We start from the raw sequence: 13,481 nt of genomic DNA on the forward strand, positions 1-13,481 counted from the left end.
TGTCTCAGCAGGCACTTCACGCTTCATCTGTTATAACCATTCAATTATGATCTATGTTCAATTCATCAGTTAAGACTCGTAGTCTAACTAGGTAAACGATTGACCACATAAAATACGCATGAAAAGCAGACTTTCACATGAAACATCAATTCATTTTACATGGGGGATATTCACTAGGGTTTCGGTCTGGTGGCCTACAACACGTGGGATGTGCAATACATCCACGATGAGAAATGTGAGTAAGCCGTGATGATAGTTGAAGGAGTAAATGTGATAATGGATGGTTAATCAGCCAAGTCTCCCATGCAAAGTGAAACTGGTTTACACACGATTTCCCACTTTCCCATTCTTCCGCTCCTCTTCAACCGTCACCGCTTACACGAGATCGATGTTCTAACTACCTCTGCAATAAATAGGTCCCTTAGCCTATGATATGGACAACTTAGCAAGAACTGTATTCATTTCATTAGACATTAGTCGTCTAACAACCATATCAAAGACATGAAAGATTTTTCTCAGTCTTACACAAAGAAATCATCTTAAAAGCAGTTCAACACATCACCCACAATGAATAAATTTCCATTGATCTCTACACATTCTCAGCTTCCCTCCCTACGGATCGACCTTTCTCATTCCTTGGGAACAAATTAAATCTAGAATGACCATTTTCTTGGTTTAGGCCAGAGTCCTACAAATTAATCTTTAGAACTCAAAGTACTCCCGTGCAGTACATTTGTTTAAAGGTTTATACGTCTTGTTTCGTCGAGCACTTGCTTCATCAAGTACACTTACATACTACACCACTTTTACCCGAAAAAACAGTAAACCGTTTTTACCCGCAAACACCTCCCCACCAAACACTCGTGGTTTAGGGGTAAATATAACTTCTGATAGGTGAGATAGTGCCACCTACCAAAGAAAAAAAAAACTTTTTATTTTAAGTAAAACTAAAAAGTCCAAGAATCCTGCTAGTCCTTAGAGCATCCCTAACAGAGGGTGAGAATTTTATTATCTTATGACACGTAGGATTTTAGACCCTCATTTAAAATAAATTCATCTCCAACAGTAGGTCCTATTAGAGCATCTCCAACAGAGGGTGAGATATTTATTTTCTTATTGTTGATGATGGACTTTTGACGAAGGTTAAAATCGTAAAATCATAATTTTGCATATTTCTGATTCAGCAATTCGGCGAATATGTGAAATTCATGTTTCAAAATTTAGGCATGAAAGATCATGCCGCCATAATCTCTGACTGAGTGAATATCCTCCCATAGCATATAAATATGCAATTATTAAAGACATTCAACTGAGCTTTCGATATTTTGCATGTTTCATCAATACTGAGGAACTTCAGTACTCATTTTTGTATAGAATCGATGATGATTGGACGACTCCTAGATGGATTGACCACTAGTATAGAGCAATAAAGTCTTCAGGATGTTGCAAATATTCCCTGACTATGCAGAATAAACATACAGACGAGTATGATGCCTCTACCATCTCATACCTCACTCTCGAATAAATACAATGATCCTAGACAGAATTCCTGCTAGTATAGAGCCATCAATTAATCAATTCTAGTCGCAAAATTCATCAACCGAATTCCTAGAAAATATATTAATTTCATCATAATATTTCATTACTTCAACTCATGGCTTTTCCCAGTAGAATTCCATGGGTTAGTAATAAATATTCAACGTACGGGCATTTGGGCCATCACCGGGTAAGCCCCGAGAAATGATGCGAGTGTACTTATCAATAATGCACGAACGAGCACCCAAAAATATAGACGAACGAGGAAATATGGAGAGATTAAGGAATAATAATAACAAATAAAGAAAAGGCGTCAAGCGACCGGGCCCACCGGCCGGAAGGCCATGCCGCGGCCGTGTTCGATCCCATGCCTCTTTTATTCCTTGTTTTATTATTATTATTATTTCCCTCATCTCTTGAAGCTCTCTCATTTGAGCAAACTTCCTTGTTTAAGCAAAACTCCTAAATTTTTCCATGTTTTCCAAATATTACACAAAACTGAAAATAATAATAAAATAGGGAAGAGCACGGGATCGGGCCCACCGGCCGGCCGACCATGCCGTGGCCGTGGCTGGTCCCACGCCTCTCTAGTTCCTTATTTTATTATTTCTCTCCCATCTCATGAAAATTCCATTGATTGAGAAAACTTCCTCGTTTGAGCAAAACTCCTAGTTTTCCATATTTCACCACACAAGCTATACAAATAATAATAAAAAATAGGAAAGAGTGTCACGTGATTGGGACCACCGGCAGGCCACGGCGTGGTCGGTCCCATATCTCTCTAATTCCTTATTTTATTATTATTTCTTCTCTCATCTCAGGAAACTCCCTCATTCGAGCAAATTTCTCCAATGTACAAATCTCCAAAAAAATGCCAAAAAGCCAAATTGTCCCACGACAGTCCCGGCTTTTTACGACAAATATTAAAATATCATTATTTTAATATTCTTAAAATATTGGTCATACGAGCAAAGTCCTAATTGCTCATTCGCGCAAAATTGAGAATTTCAGTCAAGATCAAACTCTTCTGGAAATCGCTCAAACGACCAACAAAACACCTGGAACTCCCAGGAATGCACGTGTGGGGGTCATGGTGGCTCGTGCTCCACCGTGACCAGACCTGGCCAGTCCCTTGGTCACCATGGTCGTCCAGTCCCACGTCTCTCCAATATTATTTTCATAGTAATAATTCATATTTTCATGATTCTCCAATGAATCCTCGTTCAGGGACATTTTTCCGCATGCTCGGACGTCCATCCTCCACCAAGGGATGGTTTCATACCCTTGGTATGTCCTATTCTCTCTTCATAATTAGGTTTTACCACATAATGCTCAGATGAGCATTATTTGAATGATTAAACGAGCATTTAATCATCCTTTCACCAACTGGTCTACGAAGGACTTTGGTGCATGCTCATTCGAGCACCTGGGTGCTACCTGGTCCCACCATCCCATGTAGTCGGTTCCTCTCTCACTCACTGATTGATTTTCAGTAAATCATTCATTCATCAACAATCCATAAAAAATAGGGTTTCGAACCAAATGCTCTGAAAATCATAACTATGAACAGGTTCAAACACCAACAATTTTATGTTGATCCAGCAATCAACATTTTAATTAATTATACAATATTCGATCCACCTACCAATATTTTTAATTAATATTTTATTTGGTCCCGCTACCAATAATTCATTAATCAACAATATTTGCTCAAACTAGCAATATTGATTCAACTATCAATATTTAATTGCTCGACAAGCAATATTTCTCATATTGATTCAGCTCTGAAAATTCAAGTAGCACTATTTCTCATGTTGATTCAACTATCAACATTCGAGAATTTCACACTGATCCAGCTATCATATTTCATTGGTTCATCCACCAATATTTGGTTCGTCAGTTGACCATTATAATCTTTCTTCGTCATTCGATAACTCATGACAGAGTGCTCAAAAACATTTTCTATTAATAATCCCATGATCGAGCAATCTCATGGACACGTTAGTCCAAATTATCAGAACATTATTATTACCTCAACTGGTGAAAAGATATATCACAATTCATCAAGACTCAACGATTGTGCATTATCTTGTCCCAACAGACACCACGCTCAATCGAGAGTCTCAGGGCATATCACATTCGTTCATTATGCTCGACTCATCAAGGATAAGACCCATGTCTAGTCAAGAAATACACGTCTGTCTTGCAGACTCTACATTCATGAGACATCAATCATGTCACATTGGGGGATATTAACTAGGGGTGGACAATGAACCAAGTCTCCCGCACGATGAGGAACTAGTTTAACCACGATTTCTCACTTTCTCACTCTTTCAATCCAGCAACCGTTACACTTACTGGGATCAATGTGTCTACTATTCTTGCAATATAAATAATTCTCTGAATCCACAACTGAATAACAAGAATTCTCATCTACACAAGAATTCTCATCTGAACAACAACTCTCAAAAGAGCACAATTAAATCAATCAGAACTTATTTCGAACTCAACAGTTCACATAAAACTTGCAGAATTCACAACACATCCACAATCCTTGATCATCATTGATCTCACAAACTTCTCAGCTTCCCTCCTACAGATCGACCCTCATTCCTCTTTTTGACCGAATTGATTCTGGAACGGCCATTGTCTTGGTTTAGGCCGGAGTCCTACAGATTGATCTCTCGAACTCAAAGCACTCCCTTGTAATGCATCTGTTTGCAAAAGGTTAAGGAAATTTGCTCGGTTGAGGAATCGTTCGTCTCACCACTTTTCCTGAAAAACCAGTGAATCGTTTTCACCCATCAACAGATTGACGACCATAGTGGGAAATTAATCTCTCGGTTGCAATCCCAATTCCTCAAAATATGGTTGATCTTAGGTCAGGCTCAGTTATAAATCCTAATCCTAACATAAACAATGCTAGCACTAGCAACAGTGGTGGTACTCCAGTTCCCATTTCCAATAATGGCGCTACCGATACTACCCCTCAAATCAACGATGTCCATGCTGAAACCAACACCGGTACATGCAACAATCCTCTCTTAGGCTGAGATCCTGAAGAAATCAGAGAAGATCCACCTACTATAGCCAATCTCATGGATGTTCAGGAAGTTCTCACCAAGAATTAGACAAACATGTGATAGACACATTTTTGTGTCTAATTTGTTCTCAATACTGTGTATTGTTAGCGCTCGATTGTACTTATTTGATCATTTTATGTTTTTGTAGGTGTTTTTGGAGAAATAAGCTTTTGCCACGAAATTGGCTCGAAAAGTGGTTTTTGCGCTCGTGGGAGAAAATTACTAAAGACACCCCTCATTTGGATAAGGGGCACATCAATTACTAAGGGGAGACCACTTGCTATTCGCACCCCTATTATGGATAAGGGGACACCCTCTTTATCACCGTTTGAATTCAGTTTTGGCGGGAAAACTTAACCAGTCACCTGCGTATTTTCTGTGCGAATTATGGAAGAGACTTAATGAGATTTAATCGTTGTTTTCGGTTTGGATTGACTGTTTTGGGCCAAACAACGTTGGTATGGATGATTAAATTGACTATATTGGGGTGGATCATTGATATGAAGCTAAACAGGGAAAGGTATTCATCGGGTTTCAATTTGGAAGATTTGAACGGGATTGAGTCGGAGATTATCATGGGAGTTAGCTGGTTCAGGCCTGTTTTGTTGAAACAGGAATGGTAAGATTATTTGAATCGATAAAAAAGAAGGTTTCATCAAATCTCGAGAAAACAGAGCAGTTACCATATCTCGGGTTCGTGGATTTGTTTAGGAAGGTGCGTGGTAAAACTGGAAGTTTATCTTCTCTGATATGTTAATATCTATCTTAGGGAAGAGTTTGGTGGCAATCAGAACACGCGTGAAGGTGAAGATAAACAAGGAAAATCCGTGACTTTGCGAGGAAGAAAAGAGATGGGTTGAGAAGATATTATCGGGATTTATTGATCCTGTGGAGTATATAATAGCTTCTGGGAGTTCATAGAGGGGTTATCGAGTCTTTGGGAGAAGTTTGGGGCAGTTGCAGAGAAAATCCAGAGTTGCAGAGGCGCGTTTGATCATCACAGAGAAGGAGGAAGAAGAAGAAGAAAAGATCACAGTTTCTGTGTAACGTTCAGGAACTGTCATCTTTTCTCTCTATATAGATAACAATCTCCTTGAAACAGTTTTTCACTTAAACCTCTATAACAGTTTGAAACAGTCAGTCTTTGACGCCTATACACTGTGGCAAACTGCCTGCTTTATTAGTTTTCTCTTGTTTTCACCATTTTGAGCTCTGAACACCTATTGTGAGCACGTGAATAATATGAAGAGCTAAACTCCATTGCTGAGGCGACGGAGGAAGCCATTTTTCCAATTATTATGTGGTAATTTCTATTTAACTTAATTTTTGCAATTCTTTTATTATTATTTGCACTGAACTGAAATCGAATATATGATTTGATTAAGTGGTTGTGTTCTCAATTGATGGGTCATGCTTAGGTTAAGTCTTTTGATGGTCCATGCTTTCGATTTACAACTTTTATTTTGAGAATCTACTTGTCTAGGCAAAAGTATTAGAATCACTTTAAACGTAAAGAGTTGCATGAATATTGATTAGATTAAATCACATAAAAATTGAAGATTGGTGGAATCCTGAGTCTCGTTGCTTTTAAAATCTTGATAAGAACATCGTCTTGAGTTTTCTGTTTTAAAATATAATTCTAAATTCAAATCTCTACAAGTCTTTAACGAACCACTTTTCTTACCACTGTAAAAATTACATCAATTTTTGGCGCCACTGACGCGGACTTGTATTTAAGTTTAGGTTTTAGATTTTTTTTTTAGTCTTTGTTTAATTTAATTAGAATTTTATTTTCTAGATTTTACTTTGGTATTTTTTTTGATTTTGGTGTGCAGGATTGACTCTAAGCTAAAGTTGGAAAGTCAGACTTGCTTGCCATAAAAGGAGAAAGCCGAAGATTTTATTTTTAAGGACTTTTATTTATTCGTTTTTTTTCCTTTTGGACTTGTAATTTTCTTTTATTTGGTTGTTTGTTATTATTTTATTTATTGGAAAAAAAAACACTTGCACACGCCAATTGCATTTTCGTCCGACACCGATTTTTAGGAAAACAAGTGGTTTAGTACGGTGAAGCCTCTGGGCGTTATCATCCGAAACACCACAAACCTCAGCCTCGTACCTTTGGGTGTATTTTGCTGTGGTAACCCAATCCTACCTAAATTAGTTAGCTCAGCATTTGCATGTGCACAGTTTTTGGTTGAATTCTTGTATGCCAGAACGTAAGAGAGACGCTCTAGGACGGTTTATGCGTGAAAAACCTAGAAGTGATATTTTAGGAAACAAGAGTCTTGATTACCTTAATCTAGAGAGTCCTATTTTTGAACATCCTGATTTTACTGAGGAGAGAATCCCTATTACTCAGGTAGAGCCAGAAATGGCAACTTTGAAAGCTTTGTTAAATCCGACTAGGACTACTCGTCCCTCATGTATCAGGTTAGCAGAAACTGAAGCAAATTATGAACTTTCAACCTGGAACCTTACAGATGCTCCCAATATTTTTAGGGAAAGAAAATGAAAACCCCTATTTCCATATTAGGGACTTTGAGGAAATTTGTAGTACCCTAAAGATTAGAAACCTTGATGATGATGCTTTGAAACTTAGGTTATTCCCTTGTTCCTTGAAAGATAAAGATAAACCGTGGCTATATAGTTTGGCTTCCGAGTCAATCGAAACATATGAACAACTTACATCTGCCTTTTGGAACAAGTTTTTCCCTAGGCACAAAACATCGTCTATTAGGACGCAAATCTGCACGTTTTCCCAACAGGAGGGAGAATCTTTGTATAGGTATTTGGAAAGGTTCAATGATTTATTAGCCCAATGTCCTAATCATGGTTTAGAAAAGGTTAGGTTAGTTCAGATCCTTTATGAGGGTTTAGATTATTCCACTACAACCATAGTGGAAGTTATGTGTACGGGTGGGTTTGTAAACCAAACAGTTGATGCGGCGATGACATTTCTGAATGAAATCGCCGAAAAGACCCAACAATGGGAAAATAATAAGGAACCCCAGAAAAAAATTCTTCTAGGTAGAGGAAACGTTAATAGGGTAGAAGGAGGCTATGAATCAGATGCCAAAATTGCAGAAATAGCTAAAAGTTTAGAAGATTTAGAAGTGGGTCACACTAGTAGTCGAGTGAAGCCTTTTTGGGAAGGCCAGATTATGGAAGAGCAAGCCTACAATAAAACTAGATTCGATAATTCTCAGAAGTTCGACCCATATTCAGAAACTTATAACCCTGGTTGGAGAAACCATCCGAACCTTTCATGGTCTAAGGGCCAGAGCCAAGGTCAGTTTAGTAATTCTAATACTCCTCCAAGTTTTGGCTATACTAAGAATCCTTCAGGACAAGCTCAGTTTCAGAATCAGTCCGATAAGAAAATTTTAAGTCTAGAGGAAACTCTCGCCTCGTTTATTCGAAACACTGAAAAGATGCACCAATCACTTTCACAAAGCGCAGAAGCTAGTAACAGGATATGGCAAGAAAATAGTCAAGCTATTATCGAGTTAAAAACGCAGGTTAGTCTGATAAATGAGTCCTTGAGAGAAAAAGGTAGGTTCCCTAGTCAAACACAACCCAACCATAGAGGAGTTCATGAAATAGGTGCAAAACCAACAAATCAATTAAATTCTATTAGCACCCTTAGGAGTGGTAGAGTTGTAGACAATAAGGTAACCATGCCCGATATTGAGCATACTGTAGTTCACCCCTCAGGACCATCCATAGCTGAGGGGACCGATAAAATCTCTGATGATGCCAATTCGGTTCCTGAGAGGCCCTATTTTATGCCTATAGCCCCATTTCCCCAGTTACTAGTACCAACAAAGAGTGAATCCAACTTTAATGACATAATGGAGGTTTTTAAGAAAGTTACCATAAACCTTCCGTTACTAGAAGCAATTAGGCAACTGCCGGCATATGCCAAGTTTCTTAAAGATATGTGTACGCGAAAGCGAAAGATTAGTGTCCCTAAAAAAGCCTTTGTAGCTAGTCATGTAAGTTCGCTCATTCAGAACCCCACAACTCCTAAGTATAAAGACCCAGGTGCGCCTACCATTGCTTGCACGATAGGAAAACATCGGGTAGAAAAATCTTTACTGGACTTAGGAGCTAGTGTAAACTTACTTCCGTACCATGTGTACTTACAGCTAGGACTTGGTGAATTGAAACCCACCAAGATAACATTGCAGTTAGCTGATAGGTCTGTTAAAATTCCTCGAGGTGTTATAAAGGATGTTCTTATTAAGGTCGACACGTTTATTTATCCAGTGGATTTCATGGTCTTAGATACCCAACCTGTCCCTGACCCAGAGAACCAGATACCTGTGATTTTAGGTCGCTCATTTTTAGCTACGTCCAATGCAATCATAAATTGTCGAAATGCTATCATGAATTTATCTTTTGGTAATATGACTATTGAGCTGAATATTTTTAATGTCAATAAGCTACATTCTGAGCTAGATGACACGTGCATTGAAGAGGTAAACATGATAGGAACCTTAGTTCAGGAGTCATTACCAAACATCTTATCGGAAGATCCATTAGACAGTTGTTTGTCCCATTTTAGCCTGGATTTAGACGATGATAGCAACATTGAAAAAGTAAATGCTCTGTTGGATTCTATTCCTGTGTTAGATACTGATAGATGGAAAGCTAGGTTCGAACCATTACTAGTTTCTGAGTCTACCTTAATATCTTGTTTAGAAGAGCCTCCTAAGTTGGACCCTGAATATGCATTTTTAGGCCCATCTGAGACTTTCCCTGTTATTATAGCTTCCGATTTGGATAGTTATCAGGAGAGTAGGACACTGACCGTGCTTCAAGACAATAAGGAAGCTTTAGGGTCGACCATAGAGGATATTAAGGACATAAGTCCTACAGTGTGTATGCATCAGATGCATTTAGAGGATGAACCACCTGATTATAATTTAGAGAAAGCAACAGACCTTTTTCAGGAACCTAATGGTCTAGAAATTAGGAATATTGTGACTAGTCTATCTAGAGACACCCAAAATTCCAAATTTGGGGGTGGATTATATGCCTCTACCATTTCACAAGAGCATCTTCATAGAGAAGTTCAGTTGTTAGAAACCCATCCTCTGGTTGATGTGGTTTACCCATGCCATGATACCCAAATTGATTTTTTTTTCCCACCAAATATTTTTCAACCAATTGTGGGAACGTATAAATTTCAGATGTGTCAATTATTTAGTTTTGAGACTAAGCCTAAGTACTTTAGGAGATTAGAATCGACACATTTGCCTAAAATTGACCACCACTTTCATTGTGGTCAATTGTGTGAGTCAAACCTGATTGACTTTAAGGATCCGCAGTTATTTAGGTTATTATTATGTGCTCCTAAGTTTTCACTTGAGTATTTCCAGACTCTAATACCTGAATCGGATCTTAGCTACGAGGAAATCCAACCCATGAAAATATTTTATTTGGACCCAGTTATAGAACCTGAACCTGAACCACAGCTAGATGTAGTTATCTTAAACAGGAAACTAGACAAGGGTGTGCTTTATTTGTTTATTTTCTTGGCAGGTTGCAAATTCCTTTTATTTGTGGTAGCTTTATTTGGTTTTGATGACCCACAGATATTTTGGCTATTACTTTATGATTCTATGAGGTGACTAATCCTTTCTTAGTCTGGCCGAAGACTTTAAACTTAGCACTTCTTGGGAGGTAATCCAACACTTATGCAACACGGTAATATCTTTCCTTAACTCTTTTGCTTCAAATGGTAACAGTTTCTCCTTGTTCATGATTTTAATTTCATCTTTAGAATATTGAGGACAATGTTAGATTTAAGTTTGGGGGTATGGGAGAAACTTTTGATTTGCAGTATAAATAAACAAACTCCAGAGCCTAGAAATTTATGCTTATTAAGGATGGCACTAACCAATCTAAGTGGATGGAAGCATCTTGGCTGTAGGAGTTGAGGAACCAATCTGATTAGATGGAAACATCTAAAGAGTTTATTCATAAAAGCACAGAGCTCAGGTGTTAGAAATAACATGGTAGTTTAGGCATATCTCGTTGAGTCCTTTTCACTTTTGTTCTTATTTTGTTTTCTTTTTAAAATATGTTTCTCTAAGTGATTAGGTGGGACTCACGATTCAAGTTGTTACCACTGCTAGGGTGAAATAGAGTGATTGAGAAACAAAAAAACAAAAAAAAATTGAAAAAAATTGAAGAAAAAGTTAAAAAAAAAAAGAGTAAAAAAAAAAAAGAAAAAAAAAGAAAGAAAAGAAATTCAGACCAGACCACCAGACCAACCGGAATAAATTCAATAAAGTCGACCACTGGTACCCTTGTATATGCCAGTTATGTTGACCTAGAGTTAGGATTATCGACCACTGGTTCCCTTGTATATGCCAGTTGTGTTGATATTAGTCAGACTAGTATCTCAGTCCATTAGGATAGGTTCATTTTGGCAGTGGCCTTCAGACAGATATGAGAAACACCGATCACCTAGTTAACATCAAAACCATCTATGCTTTTCTCTATATCCATCCCTTAATCTATCCATGTGATTTGTTGACTCCGGATATTGATGTCCATAATGCAACTATCTGAGTAGAGCTCTGTCACTTATATATGAATTTTAGTATGCTTGAGTGCAAACTCGTATACAACAATTGGAATTTCGCATCAGGTTACTTCCTCCTGTAGTCAATAAGTATGCCAACCAAGGAGATTCTTTAGTGCCTTCCAACGTTCTGCGTACATAGCTAGGGTCTGGAGTAAAGGTTTCGTGGGTATATCTCTGGTAAGCCCTCCCGAGACTATAACTCGGCCACTAGGGCCACCTAGGGGTTTAAAGGCTTATTGCATCTGCTAAATTCAATCGACGATGCCTGCGACAGTGAGTTAAGATTTTATTTTAGTTTTGCTCGAGGACTAGCAAATGATAAGTTTGGGGGTATTTGATAGACACATTTTTGTGTCTAATTTGTTCTCAATACTGTGTATTGTTAGCGCTCGATTTTGTACTTATTTGATCATTTTATGTTTTTGTAGGTGTTTTTGGAGAAATAAGCTTTTGCCACAAAATTGGCTCGAAAAGTGGTTTTTGCGCCTGTGGGAGAAAATTACTAAAGACACCCCTCATTTGGATAAGGGGCACATCAATTACTAAGGGGCGACCACTTGTTATTCGCACCCCTGTTATGGATAAGGGGACACCCTCTTCATCACCGTTTGAATTCAGTTTTGGCGGGAAAACTTAACCAGTCACCTGCGTATTTTCTGTCCGAATTATGGAAGAGACTTAATGAGATTTAATCGTTGTTTTCATTTTGGATTGACTGAATTGGGCCAAACAACGTTGGTATGGATGATTAAATGGACTATATTGGGCTGGATCATTGATATGAAGTTAAACAGGGAAAGGTATTCATCGGGTTTCAATTTGGAAGATTTGAACGAGATTGAGCCGGAGATTATCATGGGAGTTAGCTGGTTCGGGCCTGTTTTGTTGAAACATGATTGGTAAGATGATTTGAATCGATAAAAAAAAAAGGTTTCATCAAATCTCGAGAAAACATAGCAGTTACCATATCTCGGGTTCGTGGATTTGTTTAGGAAGGCGCGTGGTAAAACTGGAAGTTTATCTTCTCTGATATGTTAATATCTATCTTAGGGAAGAGTTTGGTGGCAATCAGAACACGCGTGAAGGTGAAGATAAACAAGGAAAATCCGTGAGTTTGCATGGAAGAAAAGAGATGGGTTGAGAAGATATTGTCGGGATTTATTGATCTTGTGGAGTATATAACAACTTCTGGGAGTTCATAGAGCGGTTATCGAGTCTTTGGTAGAAGTTTGGGGCAGTTGCATAGAAAATCCAGAGTTGCAGAGGCACGCTTGATCATCACAGAGAAGGAGGAGGAAGAAGAAGAAGAACAGATCACAGTTTTGTGTAACGTTCAAGAACTGTCATCTTTTCTCTCTATATAGATAACAGTCTCCTTGCAACAGTTTTTCACTTAAACCTCTGTAGCAGTTTGAAACAGTCAGTCTGTGACGCCTATACACTATGGCAAACTGCCTGCTTTATTAGTTTTCTCTTATTTTCACCATTTTGAGCTACAAACACCTATTATGAGCACGTGAATAATATGAGGAGCTAAACCCCATTGCTGAGGTGATGTAGGAAGCCATTTTTCCAATTATTATGTGGTAATTTCTATTTAACTTAATTTTTGAAATTCTTTTATCATTATTCGCACTGAACTGAAATCGAATATATGATTCTGATTAAGTGGTTGTGTTCTCAATTGATGGGTCATGCTTAGGTTAAGTTTTTTGATGGTCCATGCTTTCGATTTACAACTTTTGTTTTGAGAATCTACTTGTCTAGGCAAAAATATTAGAATCACTTTAAACGTAAAGAGTTGCATGAATATTTATTAGATTAAGTCACATAAAAATTGAAGATTGGTGGAATCCTGAGTCTCAGTGATTTTAAAATCTTGATAAGAACATCGTCTTGAGTTTTCTATTTTAAAATATAATTCTAAAATCAAATATCTATAAGTCTTTAACGAACCACTTTTCTTACCACTGTAAAAATTACATCAACATGGCCGCAACACAGAGAGGGTTGTGCACTTATCTCAAGACTCTGAAAGACAAGATGTCATCTGAGAAAACTCAGCCCCAACGCCGATCAGATAAAGCAAAAGCTAAGGAAACATCCTCAACTGTTGATCCTGAAATCTCCTAATCCACGTGGTAGAAAATGACGAAGTCCGCAATGCTGCAGATAACCCACCGGCAAAGGAACCAGCAAGTTTCATCACTCGTGAAGATTTGGAACGCTTTCTAGAGGATCATGGAAAAGACAAGATACCA

Source organism: Papaver somniferum, chromosome 3 (genome assembly GCF_003573695.1).
Source record: "Papaver somniferum cultivar HN1 chromosome 3, ASM357369v1, whole genome shotgun sequence".
NCBI lineage: Eukaryota > Viridiplantae > Streptophyta > Magnoliopsida > Ranunculales > Papaveraceae > Papaver > Papaver somniferum.